This window comes from Falco cherrug, chromosome 6, assembly GCF_023634085.1.
Source record: "Falco cherrug isolate bFalChe1 chromosome 6, bFalChe1.pri, whole genome shotgun sequence".
Classification (NCBI taxonomy): domain Eukaryota; kingdom Metazoa; phylum Chordata; class Aves; order Falconiformes; family Falconidae; genus Falco; species Falco cherrug.
Window position 1 is genome coordinate 86141483 of NC_073702.1, and position 16220 is coordinate 86157702.

Sequence of the window (16220 nt, forward strand, 5' to 3'; positions counted from 1 at the left end):
CCAGTGGAGGGACCCAGCAGGCTGCGTGCAGGGTGCTGGGTGCAATGGGGCAGGGAAGCTGCTGTGGAGTGCAAGACGTGCTACCCGCTGAGGGGAGCATCGGCATCCCTGCCGTCTGGGAGGCTGAGGCAGGGAAGGTTTTGCAAGGGAGGGCAGCTAGCTGCCTGCAAAAGCCAGAGATACCAAGGGGATCAGAGGTCAGGGGTGGCTAAGGAATGCTTTGAGCACGGAAGGATTAGAGGGAAGAAGCCTTCAGTGTGGATACTTTGAGCTTGCAGCACCACAGATCCGATCGAGTTTGGCCCTACCTGAGAAGCCTGAAATTGCCTCGGACCAGGCTCCCCTGTCCTGCTATTGCAGCAAAGCAAAATAAAAAAATCACAAAGAGATGCGAGCCACCTGGGACGGTAATGCCCACCAGCTTCAAAATTATGACTTCTTAGTGATAAAAGTGCAAGAAACGAGGGTGTTGTATGGGATGCTTTACCTAGCCATCCTGGCAAGATCACACCGCATTACAATTCAATTGAGCCTCCAGGCAACGCACTCCTGCTCTGCTCCCAGCACCAGTCGATGTCTGCTCTGGCTATTTCATCTAACAACCCGGAGAGAAAGTGAGATTAAAGAAGTAAAAACCTACAACATTTGGAGGAAAAAAATAAAGCTTTTGTTTTGTGTTTCATATAATCTTAGGCCAGTACATGCCATTGTGCTGAGTCTGCTATTTGAAGTAGTTGCTGAAAAGTCCAAGTTTGGGGGCATCTGGAAAAAACGTGTACGCAATGAATCCGACAAACAAAATCAGGCTGTCTCCATTTTGTTTTTCATTAAGCAGAGAAAAGGAAGAGAGTGCTCCATGTATTCAGCCATTCAAGTGCAATGTACTCGGATACCGTCTGGGTGAGCCCAAGCATCGCTCTGCAAATATTGACAGTCTCTTCATTTAAGCAAGAGCTCTCAGAGTCTAATTTTAAGTGCTCATTCTGTGTATTCTTCAATAAAAGTCATGCAATTAGGGGAAGAACAAGCCCGAGAGTGGTTGGTGTCTCTTCCAGACATTTCCACCCTACGCCACAAAGCACCTACTCATAACACGGCTGTACCATGGCTGTTGTCAGAGCCCAGCCTCCTCCCCAGCAGTTCAGCTCCTGTGTGGATGCTTAAATCTTCCACATGAATCCAATGATTTAAGGAGAAGCCTGAAAGTGCATTCAATTTTTTTTCTTTTTCTTTTTTTTCTTTTTTTTTTTTCCTAATATTTCAGCCTTTAGCAGACTCGGGGGCATTTTACAGCCTCATAAAAATGCCTGCAGAACTGAAGAGCTCTTCTCAAGGCAGTCAGCGCCATTCCCAGGCACTTCACAAACTGAAATGACATGTTTGGATCTCCTGAATTCACAGTGGAAATGCTCCCAGCTCTGGGGCAATACGCAGTAACTGTTTGATTGCCTACGGTTTAATAACATTACGGGAAAACTCAGGGTAGAAAGGAGAGAATGTCTCTTTCTTGCAGTTCAGTCAGGAAGCAGGATTTAGGAAGCTGGAGCGTGTTTCCACCTGCAGACTCCCCCCCTGCCTCGAACATGCTCAGGACGTGGGTGTTAGTCCTGCAAAAAGAACCACTGGATGTTGAACGGCCACAGGTGGCCGGGATTTGGACTCCCCATCATTCGCAGACAGCGCAATAAAAGAAAGGCTGGTGAGCTCTCTCTGCTGGGACGGTCCCTAACCCCACGGCTCCTGATGTAAATCACAGGCCATCTGTGCGTTAAGATGGCCCTCGCTCTTTTCCTGAGCTACAGAAAGGAGAAACAATAACTGGCTCCTCCAAGCCGAAAGGACGTAGGACCCGTGCTTATTCCTTAATGCAATTATATCAGGCGACAGGCAAAGGTTTCAGGAGCATTTTAAAACCATCAGAAAATCAATAGAGAGGCTGAGTAGCAATGGTGGGGATCACAGCTAAACGGATAAGGTGTCGCATCACGTCTGACCTATTTCACAGCATAAGCATCACTTCTGCCCCAGTTGTCTTTTAAAAGATATTGCTGGGTACTGCCGCCGCTGGAGAACGAGAGGTAAGCAGCATCCACCGAGGTGTTAAACGGGCTCCATCAAAGGTTAAATTCGCAACCCCCAGTGTCATGCTTTTGTACTATCCTTTAACACTGAAAACAAAAAGAAACGGTTCAACAATGGTGCAGGGCAGGCTGTCAGCAGGACCCTGGCTTCCACATACCCACAGGCACACCCAGCCCTCACCAAGGGCGTTCAGGTCCCTCTCGGGCAGCCTCACCCCTACGAGAGAACAGGGCAGCGTCTCCCAGTCCTGCTCTCCCGCAGTCACTACAGGCTGCTGGCCTGGGGACCTGGAGCAGGCAGGCGCAGCGCCCTAGGAGCGCAATCATCCCTGTTCCCCTCGTAAAGTGAGTCTGTGCTGCCAGGAAAAGCAAAGCAAAGCCACGCTGCTCAGCAGTTAGGGGTCCTGGCCCAAAGAGATGGGCTGGATCACCAGCCTCCCGTCCTACCGCCTGTGGGTCAGCCCCAAGTGCCACCACAGGAAAGAAGTTGCTAGGACTGGGAGAGACTCCTGCCGGTATCCTGTACTGGAGGCATAAGGCCAGTGAAGCAGTAGGCAACCAGGGGCTGGTCCAGGCGAATCTGGGGAGAAGGATAAAGCAGCCACAAGGGACACTTTTCCAGGCTGCCCCAGTACCTGAACGCCTGGCACCCCAGTAGGTGACTGCCCCCGGTTTTGCATGTTTCAGTGTACAGAAGCACACAGCTGCGAGATGGTTCTCGCTCCCGATGAGGGCACGGATCTGCCTTGGGTGAAATCCAGGTGAGTGCAAGAGCAGGACCATCCCTGACACGGCACAAAGTGCTTTTCACTACTAGGACTCCATGGACCAAATAATTTCCTCCTCGGGAATCTGACCTTATGCTGTGCTTCCCCGATCCCTTGCTGCAGGGTGAAGATAAGACCTGGGCCAGGGTATTTAGAAACAGAGAAACAATATAGAATATTGCTTAAAACCCAGAAATAATTAAAGCAATTTGTCCCTCTAATGCGCAGAGCCAGCCCCCCGTGTGCTGGGTGGAAACGTGAACGATGCAGCGTGGATCCTTGTCTGGTGTTTGGTGGCCTCTGCTCCCTGCGTTACTGGCCAGGAACAGCAACGTTTGGGACACAGGCTGCTTCAGCCCTGTGTGGGATTCACAGCCAGTGGGGCTGGAAGTGCCTCAGGAGGACCTCCAGCCTGCCCCAGCCCCGCACACGCGAGGAGTGCTGAAGGCGGCAGGAGGGAGCTCGGAGCAACTTCTGCTTTCGGGTTTGTGCCCCTCGGCACCGCTCCCCCACGCTGACCGGCCGCTGCAGCCCAGCGCATCCCGCAGGTCCCCTAAGCTCCCCGAGCCTGGGCTTTGCGTTGAGACCTGTGCTCAGGGCACACATCCCTTCGTGGATTCCAAAGTCCTCGGCTGCCTTTCAGTGCCACGACGGAGAAATTCATGGGAACTGCAGATTCCTTTTGAAACTAATTGCAAATAGGTACTGCTGTGCAGGTGAATACATGAAGCTTGGTTCCCTATGACTGCGTGTCCTGCTCCTGGGTTACCCCTTGTCTAACGCGCTCCCTCTAGCAGTTTCTCCGTCTTGCACCACAGAAGGCCCAGACCTGCAGCCGCGGTGCTCACAAACCCTTCCCTTCGTGGCATGTGGCTAATGCCGCACCTGGGCAGGCCCTGGGTTGTGTTTTCTTCTCGGATGCTTGTTTGCACAAAGGAAGCAATCTGCAGGGACTGAACGTCTTGAGAACATCACCTTCATCAAGCTGGTCAGAAAGTCTGGGGTCATCTGGAGGGAGCTCATGGAAGGACTGTTTCCACATGAAACAAGGCTGAACAAAACCCCACCGACCCAAATCTATGGATGCCTCTTTCAGCCTCAGGAGGGTCCTTTTGCCTGTCCCCCCCGCTGCAGCCAGCCAGTGCTCTCGCCTTTCCTCTCTGTCCCTCACACCAAGTTTCCCTGAGCACCAGCCCTCAGCACTAAAGTGCTCTCTGTATTTAGACATCCTCCCCAGCCATCACATGTCTCCACGGGGAACCATCATCTGATTTTACATTTACAGACCAATTTGATCTGTTTTGCAAGTTGCTTCCAGTTTCTGGGTCTTTTCCCCTTGTTGCCACAACCAGAAAGCCAGACGTCTTTCTCCAGGGTGGGAGCTGACTTCTTGCACCCCTCCTTTGCTCCTGCTTCTGCCTTGCTGATCCCCCTCCAGCCTGCAGCTATTATCCTAAGATTTTTCTTTTCTGTGATAAGGGCAGCATATGTCTGGATCTGCAATTACAAGTTGTATCTTTGTGAACCGCCAAGAAAAGAATACTCCTTGATCCAGCCCATGTGTTGTTTTTCCCCCCTGGTGCCAGAGCGTATGATTTGAACAAGGCGCCCAGCTTACCTCTGCAGAGGAGAGCTCTGCTCAAAGTTACACTTGTGCGCGAGAGCCGGGAGGCACACGGTGCTGCTCCTCTTTCTCTCTTGGAAGTGTTGAACAGATCCAGGCTGTCACCTGCTGAGTGGTTTCGCTCTGGCGGGGCAGCCCTGCTTGCAGCGGCGGGAGAGAGGGCAGCGAGGGCAGGGCAGCAGCACCTCCAGGTGCGAGGGGCACCCACCGTGCCAGCCCAGGCGGAGCTGGGGGACCATGCTGCCTGCGTGAGCCTGTAAGAGCAGTTTTCCCAGAGCTGCTGTTTACTTTAAACCACTTTACACCAGTAGCTTCCAGAGGGAAATTATTTTCTTCCCCCCCCCCCCCCCCCCAGCTGAAGAACCATTAATGCCATTAAAATAATAAGAGATTTAGAGCATCCCTTTGTTTATACAGTGACATGCCACAGTGACAGGCACAATATAAATAGCTAAACACTGAGATAACCAAACACTTAGGCTGATGAAAAAAACGCCAGCATTTTTCCCATTCCAAATTCTTTAAAGTAATCTGATTTGACCTCCAGCACAATGCATACTTTAATGACGCCTGAATAATGACTAGGCAAGGAATTAACTCCCACAGTGGGTTAATGCACTCACTTTCACCCAGAAGACCTCGGCTCAAGTGCCAAATAAATCAAATGAATTTGGTGATCTCATTCCAGTTCCTCGCGGTTCTTTGTTCACACCCAGCAATTCCCTAGAGCCGGCAGACCCTGCCTGCCTCCTGCAGCGAGGGGCTGCAGGTCAGAGGGGAGGTGGTAGCAAAAACCAGCAAGTCCCTCTAATCCAGGGATCTCAGCTGCTGGAACAAGCTGGGCTGGCTAGGGAGGACCACCACACCACCTCTCCTGGGTGCCGGATATTCGCCGCTGTCACACACCTTGGTGTCAAAAAAAAAAAAAAAAAATTAACTGTGGAACAGATGCTCATGTATCAGCTGCCTAAGAATGACCAACCTCGGGTTTGTCCCTCCAGGTTTATGAGTGGGAGAGCGAACGTAAATCACCCAGCCTACGGCAGGGTCGGGGGACGTCTCTGGTAGGTGCCGTGCTGACAGCATTTTACACACCCTGTGAAGATGGTTGTGTCAGTAGGGCGGGATGAAACCCTGCACCTGTCAGATGGGGAACTTGGAGAAAAAAACATTCTTCCGCTGTCTGATATTTTCCGCATTTCTTTTGTGCTCGTTGCTAAGGACACTTGGATGGCAATGGGAACCTTGGAGCGGTGTTTCCAAATCCTGTTACCAAAAGACAGATGCCTGGCACTCGTACTGGAGCCCACAGACGATGTCAGTGAAAGCTGAAGTGCACGGCGGCTCTGGAAATTACATCACTCCTGCCTAGGTGCTCCACTTTGGTTAAACAAATTGAAAGGCTGCTTTGTGTTCTTCTATTTTTTTATCAAATTCTATTTTTTTCTTTAATTTCCCCTGCTAAGACCACAGCCAATGCGCAGCCAGTAACACCACAGCCAGTAACACTATGGAAATAACTGAGTCAGAATATTCTATTATTTTAACTTTCACAAGTGGACAGCAAAATGCAAAGGTCAATGCAACAAAGCGCATGTATCCATGCAAATACAACCGGTATTAAAACCACCGTGTGGGTAGCGCTCCATCCCAAAGAAGACGGGAAGAGAAACGTACTTCCAAAGTTTTGCCTGAAGCCTCATTCAGCCTGTAAGCCTGCAAGGACTAAGTGCTTTTTAAAAGATTAATATCGACAAGTTTTAACAAGTTTTAACTGCGTTTTTCTTTTCCTCCGAGTGCCATTAGCTGCAATGCAGAGGCCTGCAGCGTGACATGCCGATAGCTTGTGACACCTGAGGAGCAGTGGCTGGTGAAACGCTGGTTGCACCAGCCTCTGTGGGAGCTTGTGCCATCATTTAGTGATGGGATGTCATCCCATCTTTTCAAAGTCTTGATGGGCACATTAATAAGCCAGTCTTTTTTGATGCCACACAGTATTGCAAGAGTGGGAAAATAGTTTAGGTTTCAGTTAGGAAACCGAGGAGCGTTGCTGGTACGGAGCAGCCTATCCTTCCTGTGCTGCCTTGGTAGAAGCTTTATTTCATGTGTGAAACATCGATACAGCTGAATGATGGAGCCCAAATGACATCTACCAACTTCAGTCGGCGCAGCCCTAAGCCTTTGTAGCATCAATCCTATCTATTAGCAGGGGCGGGGGGGGGGCTCCACAGCTCCTCCCAACCTGCAGCTCAGCAGTAAGTGCCTTCGGGCCGAGGGCAGTATCTGCGAGCTGTACCCCAGGCACGGATGCTGTGTGCTGAGGTCAGGTGAATTCTCTGAGCCCGTTACTGGTGGGTGAGCTGAGGCACGGAGCGATAACGTGGGTCCTCATCACGATCTCCAGGAGGAGATGCTGTTGGGGAGCAGAGCTGGAAGGAGGTCTCGGTAGACCAGCACCCTCTTCCTACCTACTAAGCACCCATGGCTCCTACCTTAGAAGAACAGGGAAGCTCGTGCTGTCTCTCCAGGTATGGAATGCCATGTCTATCCCATCACAACTCTCCACCCTAAACCAGCACGTCCAGTCACCACGTCCTTCCAGGTAGGAAGCGGGAGCGGGCAGCTGCTGAGGCAGGCTGGAAAGGTGGCGAAACCCAGCTGGTCTGTACCCTGGGGGCTCCGCAAACACCATCACCTTCTGAGCACCTCGGTAGGGAAAACTCAGCCACTCTGGAAGTCCACAGCAGCTCCCGGGAAATGACTCGGGGAAGCTGGGGACAGCTGCAGCAGCAAGGGGTGCAAATGCCTTGCACGCCGGACCCCAGGGCAGGGCATCGCAGCCCCAGGAGCCACGCACACCACGCTGTTTGTGCTTGCGCTGTTTACACACATGAATTTAAAGCATCTCCCCCGGTTTCTCCGCAAATTGCTGCATTCAGATGAAGTGGCAGCTGCTGTAATTAAGACACAGTTAATTACATATCCCCTTAATTGCAATGATAGGATTTTGTCAATTTGGTAAATAAGAATTGTTAGGTTTCTTCCGGCAAGTGCAGCCTCAGTGCAGCTCAGGCTCAGCTCCCTTTGTCTCCCCCAAACACGAGCTGTGCCCGGCGCGGGACGGGGACGGCAGCTCTCAGGTGCCAGAGGTGCTGGCTTTGGGCTTGCCCCAGACTGCAGCCCTCCAGCTGCCTCCGTCCCAAAAGCCTTCACAGAGTGTAGCATCTGAAGGGAAACGTGTAGTGGGAGCTTCAGTGCAAGCCCAGAAACTTCTAGGGGGGGGTTAGTTGGCAGGAAAGAGGCAAATCTCAATTCTTTCCTTTCTTTAAGAAAAAGGTAACAGGAATGGTTTGGGTTTCTTACAATAAGGAAAGAAATCTCCCACTCGCCTGCAACTGGCCACAGACCACGGCCATCGCAGCCAAGGGGCTTTCAAATTCCAGCTCTGCCCTCAAGAACAACCATCAAAATAACTTTGCAGGTTTCTGTATTTACTGTGTCTTTATTTCTCCCTTACCGACTGCGCTGAATTTGCAAACTGCTCTTCCTCCTCTAGACTGCCAGCCCAGCAAAGCCCAGGGCCAGCTCGGGCACGGGCCCTCTGCCACCACCACCTCCTGCCTCCCATGCAGGCTGCTCCTCCAGGGGCAAGTTTCCACCTGTGCCAAGATTCCTGCGGTTGGCACCTTTTGGTCTGAGGGGAGAAAACAGTTCGAAGGGTTGCAGAACACCAGGGCTGGATCAGACCGTCGTCGCCTGTTTCTGGATGAGGGCCAAACTGGGATCCCACAAGGATGGCCAGAGCCTGGGATGAGCAGGGCGGTCAACATGAAGGAAATCTTTCCACCCTGCTGTGGAGGCAGCTTGATACGGAGCTGAGCAAGAGAGAACACGTGCGAGACATGTATGTCCGTCCTGGAAGTGCTTCTCAGTGATGCACTATGCGGAGCTGTCATCCACATTAATTAATGAACTGCAGTTGACTGAACAAGAATGCTCAGGGTGCTCTCACACACGCACCACTGGCACAAAAGCACAGTCTGATTAAAGATTACCTAAGATCACCTTGGTCTTATTCATTAGTCATGATTAAATTATGATTAGCTAGAAATTAATGAAAACGTTGGTATTTGCCTCCCAATTCTCTATTCAATGGGCAAATTTAACCTTTCTCCTACTGGGAAGCAGCAGCCACCACCTCCAAGCTTCGGCCAGGCCCTGATGCTGGCCAGGCGTGAAGCTACGCATTGTGGTTGAGTGTCATCCCCTCCCTGGTGGCACCCCCGCTGCTCCCTGGCCTACTGAACCTGCAGGCACCTCTTCGCTTATCTTTCACTGCTTCGCTTTCTGCCTGTTGAGCAAGGACAACTGGTTTGGCACAAGGCTCAGGAACCTCAAGGTGAAGATCAGGATGTTTTCTTGACAAGCGTTAGCAAGCTGCCCGTATCAGCTCAAGTGGCGGTATGTTCAGACTTGCAGGATGTTTCCATAAGCAAACAAAGGAATGTGGTCTAGATAAAACTGCCTTGGGGTAGGTGCAGAATTGGTCGGGGGGGAAGGGGGAAATCACACTCTGGAAAGTGGTTTACGATCAAAACAGCAAAATGTATTCAGTGAGCAGGTCCTGCTTCCATACAATTCCAGTTTTTCACTGAAGTCAGTGATGAGATAGTGTACTTCATAAATGTGCAGGTGATGCAAAGCTGAGAGGAACTGAAAGTATGTTAGAAAACAGGGTAAGAGTTCAAAATTATCTTAACGAATGGGAGAAATGGTCTGAGAAAAATAGGCTGCAGTGCTGTAAGGCTGTGGGCAAGTTCCTATGCGTAAGCAAAAAACGTATCAATAGAGCAAATGCAAAATGAACCAAAATATGAATCAGCAAAGCTATGCCATTGGAAAGATGGGAAATACCATACTAAAATCCGTATCTAGATTTCCTGATGCGAGATACACGATGTCACCCATCCCCTCCACTCAGCACCGCATCAGTGAACGAACTGTGACAGTTTTTGGGTCTCAGCTCCCCAGTGACAAGAGAAAAAAAACCCAAACAGCCAGCCTTGGAGATCTCTAAAAATGACCTCCAGGCAGAGCTTCTGAGAACTTATCAGCCTGAGGAAAAAACAACTGGGACGTAGCAAATACCCAAAATCCTGCTGCAGAGGAAAAGGGAATAATCTGTCCTCCCTCCCCGTAGCAAACAGACCACCAGCAGCAAGCTTAAATTGCAGCAGGGGGGATCCCAGTGGATGGTAGGAGAAACTTTCAAAGGGTGAAACGCTGAAGCAGATCATGGGAGAGGCTGTCAGGTCGCAGGGTAGGAGGTCAGGTGTTTGTCTGGATCACCCAAGGCAGACACCCTCCTCCCACCATAGGCACCAGTGGCTCGAGGCCCCTCACGGTCCCTCCTGGCTGCAGGGCTGCGTCTCTCAGAAGCAAAGCTCTTCCTTCTTCCCCACCCCACCTCTCCTGACGTCTCCCCGTTTCGTTGCCAAGATGTAGGTCGCAGCTCATATGACAGAAGGGTGCATAAAAAAATCCAGACTCAAATTACACCTACGTTTCTAATTCCAGAAAGGTTAGAGAGAGCTTTACCTTCTGTCTGCAGCAAGTAAGAGGCACTGGAGAAGACGCCAAATAAAACATCAGGAAAAGGTTTACCCTTAAAAGACCCAACCCTGGACTCCCCGCTGTGTCAGATCTTTTTTGTTTTCTCACGTTTTGATTTCCTTCTTTTAACTCCACCGCGCTCAGGAGATGCTACCACACTCCGATCTAGGAGTAACTTGAGGAGCATGCAACCCGAGGACCAGCAGATGTGACAGTCTAATTCACCACAGGGGATGGTGCCTTGGGTGTGCACAGGCACAAGTTTCCAGGTGATTTGCTGAGAATTAGATTTTCCCCTCCCCTGTGTAGCTCTTAAGTCGCCTTAGACCCCCACCTTCAGCACAGCACCACTCTATTTTATTGTGTATATAGTCAACTGCAACGCTGCTAGTAAATCGGTTCAAACTGCGCTCAGAAACGCACTTGCACAGCTCTGCCAGTGCCAGTAAGGAAAGCAGGAGCCGTCACAAAGCCAGGCTCAGTGAGGCAGAGGGACTTGCTTGCACCAGCTTAGCAAGGGGAAGGGAGCTTTGCCTCTCCTGATCTTCATTCCATGGTTCATCTAAGCCTGTAACCCCACCGCCTGAACCAGGAAAGGTGAGCTCACGTTGCAGCCCCAGTCTGCAATCTGTAAGCAGAAATGCCACTTAAATAAGCTTTATTGGTGTGGGTATCAGTTTTCAAAAGCAGAATGGATTTAATCCTAAAAAAAAAATTAAAAAAATACCCTTTTTCAGTGGGTTAAGTTTGATAAGCTTCAAGAACAAGACCAGGGTTTTTTTTTTAACGGCTGATTATTATTTAGCACAAGCAGGTAGATTACAGATGGCCCAGCAATTTTAACTGTACGGCTGTAGCATTTGGACGGGCTGCTTTCCCTTTTCTGTCACAGCCTCCCTGCAGGCCCCGACACGAAGCGTTTGGCCTCCACCTCGGGCTCTCTCCATCCCACTGGGCTTTACACCCCTTGTCTGTTCAGACCAAAACCGCTTCAGCTCACAGCACTGTCAGGTGGGTTTTAACACATCATGTCTCAAAAGCTTCTGCAACTTGTAACTACAGTTTTACACAGAAAGTTGCAAGAGAAGGTTGTAACCTAGGCATTCAAATGGCAAATTTTAGAAATATTCCTGGTTGTATCTAGGATGGAAGCTAAACTCTGACCTGAGGGCCTTCGAAGTATACACCAGGAGGCAGGTGAGCAACCCAAGGTGTGGAAGAACTCTTTGTCAATTCGGTGCCAGCAGCAACTGGGTCTACCACAACCTCAGGCAGCTGGGTTGGCAACCTGAATCCCTGATCCCAGCTGGAGGATGGAAGATGCGATGTCCCCCATCTCCCAGAGACGAGGCATGAGGAACGCTTCCCGCTGAAGCCACGCTAAGGGTAAAACTGGAGAAGAAGAATCACCCTGGGGAGGAGTTGGGGAGAGAGGAAGCTCTGTTGGTGCTGCTGACTATGATGAGGACAACAGTTGTGCAGAACTGGCTGACAGGGATATGGAAATGTTGGTAAATATAACAGCGATTCTCAACAGCTCATATTGTGTGTGAGTGTTGGAGTTGTCACTTTTGTATGTTGTATAGCTACATTTTCCAAGATTGACTGAAATTATCTAAAGCATGAAAATACATTCTTTTGTAGACTGAATCGGATAAGGAATTTTTACATCGTGCTCTACAACTAAGTGGAAGATGCAATGGTCTTAGTCTTAGGAAGGGGAAAAATCCACATCCAACTGTGGATGTATTGAAGGAGTTTCTAAGACAGCTGTGTCATGACACTATTCAGAACGTCTGACTAAGATCTCTGCTGAGAACCAATTTTAACATCAAACTCCTGGAGCTGCGATATTAATTCGCACTACGGTGAAGTAGTTGCCATGGAGCGGCCAAAACATAATTCACCGATTCTGACGGGCTACAGAATACAGAAAACATCTATTTTGTTTTCCAAATACTGGTGAGTCAGTGTTTTATACACAGTAGCCAAATTTCATTCCTTGGGAGGTAGAATAAACTATTACTTAATTGTGACAAATGAACAGACCATCAGACCCACTGATAATGAATCGGTCTGCAAAGAAATTCTGCTTTGAATCATGGCACAGCACGCTGTTGTCCTGAATTATAAAATACTGTTTTAACAAGTTAACCGGTTCTTGCATTTGTTTCTGCTCCAAGACCTGTCACTAACACTGTGCAGCTCATTCCAGAAACTCCCATAGCTCTGCAAAATGTAACGTTCTGTAGAACATCTACTTTTACATGCATATACTGGTTCTTTTCCTCCTGGGGGATTTCTAATAGGTATGCTATTCCATAGCAGATTTTGCTACCAAAATGGAAAATAATAACTTGCTTACATGGCTTGAATGTATTTTAGGTCCATCAGAAGCTCCTTAACAAACCAGAAACAAACAAACAAAAACATTCTGTATCAGTTTGTAGGAATTTGCCATGCCGTACCCCACAAAGAAACTAAGGAAGTTTATAGATCCCGCACCAACCTTGCCACCAGGGTAAGCCTCTTGAACCACACAGCACACACACAGGCGAGGCTACCAGTTACTTTATAAAAAATATCTGCTCAAGAGCCTTCACATTTTAGAAATGTGCTTGGAGGGTGGGTGGGAGTGGAGAAGTCTGCCCTGCTTTTATTTCTTAAATTTGAGAAGAAAGAAAAAAACCCAAACAAAACCTGCATTCATCTGCACAAACTCACATTTCTGCAAAAGATGCAAGACTCTGCCTTGCTGTCAGTGTCACTCCCTTATATACTTGTAGACTCTATACTAGGACAAAAATATTTCTTTTCCGTAACTGCTACAGAAAAAGAATTGCTTTTCCACAGCTTGGGTGGGATTCCTGCCTTCTATAGTCTCCTGCTTGCACCTTCACTATCCTCTGTTTCTTCCTTCATCAGCTCAGTTGTTCCTCCTTGAAAGGGTATCAGTGTTTTCTATCCCAGGCACTAGGACGGATGCATGAGGCACACGCATCCGGAGGAGCTCCAGGGTAGGCTCGTGCATCAAAATAAATCCCTACAACCGCTGGAATAAGCCTTTCCCTTTTATGCCTGTTGTGGGCAATGCTGCAACAACTTCTAATGATTTTTTATGACTTTGGCCTAAAAGAGGAACAAGAGAATCCAGGCAGCGTAAACCAAAGCTACATCCAAAAGTTTTTGGCCATACCAGGAGGGCTGCGTGACCTGAATTTACTATGTGAGAATCTACAATGGAAATTGTTGTTAAAAAAAAAGAAAAAGCAGCTGTTTCCCGTCCCGCCCCCCCCCCCCCCCGAAAACTTGTTATATGGCACATAAACATCAAAATACATTTAATTTTTTAAAAAAAATTAAAATCATAGGCGATTTCTGTTGGGAAGTCAAGGTTCTAAAAATACTAGTAATATTAAACTAATGCAGTTATAGTTGCTCAACTGCAAGAGGCACAGCTCTTACCGTGCTAATTACAAGTCAGATGGAGCCAATCGAACAATACTGAATTATTAAGGTCTTACTGTACATTCTCAGGCTGTTAATATCTATTAGATTACAGATGCATTATACTGAGTGCTCATTTCAGCAGGAGATTAGAAAGTACATTTATAATGTTGGCTACCCTTTGGGTGGATCATGGTATTTACATACCATATGTCAGCATGAGATTACAGAATGATTTATGCTTTTTGCCTAGACCTTTCAGAAAACTGCAACTGGCTCCAGTAAACTACAAAGCTGAAACTCCGTTCCAACCCGACTTTGACAATTCAGCTCTCAGAGAGTACGTGCATATTAAAATAATGAAGACTACCACCAGCAACTGGTACAATCAAACTTCACATAAAGCAGCATATGACTTGCTGTATCTCAACACGAGTAATCCATGCTGGTTTTCCTGTCAAGAGGGGCACAGAAGATGAGCCAGGGAGGTTCACTCTGCTGCAAACAAACTAGTCCTGAACTGCATGGAGAAAAAAAAAAAAAAAGTGGACAGTCATCTCACTTTCTCCAAATACAAGCTGCCAGCTGTCCCCCAAAGCCATACCCTCTCTCCACTACCAACACTCAGGTACCCCAGCTCCCTCTGTAATACGCAGAAGGCAACCGATGAATGAGAACAAGGCAAACTATTTGTACTCCTGTAGCTGTTACCTAAAAACGGTTACTGAAACACTTGTAGATAATGCCAGTAGCGTATATCAAAAGACCTAAAGAGTAAGTACCTGGATGTACGCACAAACTGATTAGCCACTGAAAGGCACTAACACAGTGCAAGAAAATTCATTGCTTTGATACACTTGATTTAATAGTTTGAAGTGGCAATGAAGAAGATTAGGACTCAACTCAACATTATCTGTTTAAAGTTGAATGGATGATATTTGAATGTATATTTATTGCAAAGTATTTTCAAGATGACATGTCAAATGAATTGTAACACTCAGACCAACACAGAACAGTGTAAAACTGTAAGTCTCTGCAACGAACACATCATCTGCATGTACGCATATACACACACAGCAGTCTGCCTTAGGCAGGTGAAGCTGCCAGGCACCAAAAGGAGTGTGCGTCGTTACTGTATCACCGGGTTTGTTAAGTTCCACAGTTTCAGAAACTAGGAACAGTATGGGCAGGAGAAAACTCACCAGGTTGAAGATAAGGAACAACTCATTCCCAGCTACTTTGCCTTTTACTTTTTCTAAACCAGTCAAATCTTTGCTTATGTTTCATTAAGGGAGCTGGCTGCGACAGCAAAAGGAAACTATGATCTTCTATTAGAAAGGAGATTTCCGGGATTCCAGGATGATGATAGACAAAAGCAGCTGTCATGCATCAACATTATCTGCCTGCCACTTTATCTGAAGGTTTTGTCCATTAGCTGCATGCCAAAACCCAATTACACGTGGAATACAAATGGCAAGACTAAGCAGCAGAAGTGCCCCTCGCTTCCCCTTCTAGTCAGCAAAGGAGGCTCGCTAAACCGTAGGGACATAAGGGCTATTAAGCACAAGCCTAGGAGAATCAGCCTCATAAATATTTCAGTGGCAGCAAGAATAGCACGAGATAGAAATACCTTGTCCGTCGTCAGCCTTGTCAGGTCTAACAGGTACCCGTGCCTCCTGAAAACATGCCATCAGGGAGGGGACACTTGCAGGAGAATCAATTTCAACTACTGTCCTGTGCTGCCATCCTCTCTCCTTACATGCCAGCAACAGAGGAGACTTCAGAGAGGAAGGGAGTATACATGAAGGGCCCAAGACATACATGCTTGTCCTTGAAGTGTAATGGTTTGTTCCTTTATTACAGTTCACTACTGGCCTGTGACAGACAACCAAAGGCCTTTCACCAATAAGTGTGACAAGTCCTTTTGAGGCCAACAGGCTCCTGACTAATGAAGAGGAGAAAAAACAGGCAGAAGAGTGAATTTTGGCTAGAGGAAAAACTGCAAGTGCCTTCAAAGCCATTTAACTCTGCCCCCGCTAAACACACTGGTAGTTTGGTGGTAGCTTGCTGATCTCTTCTTCCTCCTTGCTTCCACAGCTGCACATAGCATGGTTCCAAGAGTGGAGCATGCAGCACTTGAAATGATCTCCACAGCTTTTAATATTTGTTTCCACAACATTCAGATCGGTGATAACACATCCCAGCCTATTTCCCCATATGTAAAAATGAAATAAAGGGGTACCAAAAGCACTGGGGGAGGGGGGAATTTGGTAGGGTATAACCATTCTGTAACCGTTTGCGGACACCAGGGAGGTGTTGTGTACCAGTCCAAGAACTCACTCCAGGAAAACTTAGGCAAAACTGGCATTCAGGGACAACATAATAAGCTCTACAGATGCCAAGTTTAAACTCCTGAAATTCAAAGAGAAAAATTCTTCATTCCAGGTCATGGGAGTAAATATACACCAACAGATCCTGGACCATATATTATCTGGACAAGTACTGGTAGGAGGATGTTCTCAGCTTTTCAGGCCTGCAGTCGAGTGGAAGAATCAAAAAAAAAAAAACCACTCAGCTGAATTTAAAAGAAAATAACAGAATATAAATCACACTTGCATCCAAGACAATTCTGTTTTGCTTCTTTAACTGCACAAATACTTTGTATTATGTTAGGCTCCAGCTACACTG